The sequence below is a fragment of the Etheostoma spectabile genome, chromosome 15 (assembly GCF_008692095.1).
Source record: "Etheostoma spectabile isolate EspeVRDwgs_2016 chromosome 15, UIUC_Espe_1.0, whole genome shotgun sequence".
NCBI lineage: Eukaryota > Metazoa > Chordata > Actinopteri > Perciformes > Percidae > Etheostoma > Etheostoma spectabile.
This window is the reverse complement of record NC_045747.1, coordinates 34,397,956-34,398,520: the sequence shown is the minus strand read 5'-3', so window position 1 is coordinate 34,398,520 and position 565 is coordinate 34,397,956. Positions and strand designations below refer to the sequence as shown.

At 36.6% G+C, this 565-nt stretch overlaps 1 protein-coding gene across 1 annotated transcript in view; it reads right to left on the bottom strand.

Annotated features, from left to right (window-relative positions):
• Positions 1-565, bottom strand: part of LOC116702289 (uncharacterized) — a 2,461-nt gene that overhangs the window by 739 nt on the left and 1,157 nt on the right. The gene's annotated exons all lie outside the window — the stretch shown is intronic.

The following is a 565-nucleotide window of genomic DNA, read 5'->3' as shown; positions in this document are numbered from 1 at the left end:
TTCTGCACTGCACCCCCAACACACTGAGACCAAACCTGTCAGTGGTGTAATCCACCTACTGTACAGTATAGTTGTATCCAGGAAGTTCTTGTTAACTTTGGTATGATCTGTTATCAATATTTAATTTAGACATGTTTCAAAGTATATATTAAATTTGTATTTAGTGCAGTGTGCACCACAGGCTTGTTGTGGGGTGATCACATTTGGGGAATAGTCGTACTAGTGTCTATGTAACAGTGGTCGTCTATTTTCTAACAGTTTGAACTTTTTTAGATAGATAGATAGATAGATAGATAGATACTTTACAGGAATTACAGTACCACAGCAGCTTCAAAACAAACACTACACATTTCCACAAATATCTCCCATACCTAATAAGATAACTACTACTACCTTTGTAACTTATTGCTAGACCGATATCTTGATGTGTAATGAAAGAATTGTCAGCAATATATTGATTATTGCAGAATTGCTGTATCGTGATATTATTAGTGTCGTGAGCTGTGTACTGCATCATGAGGTAAGGTATCCTGTGATCCCCCCCCCCAATATATACAGACTGTTA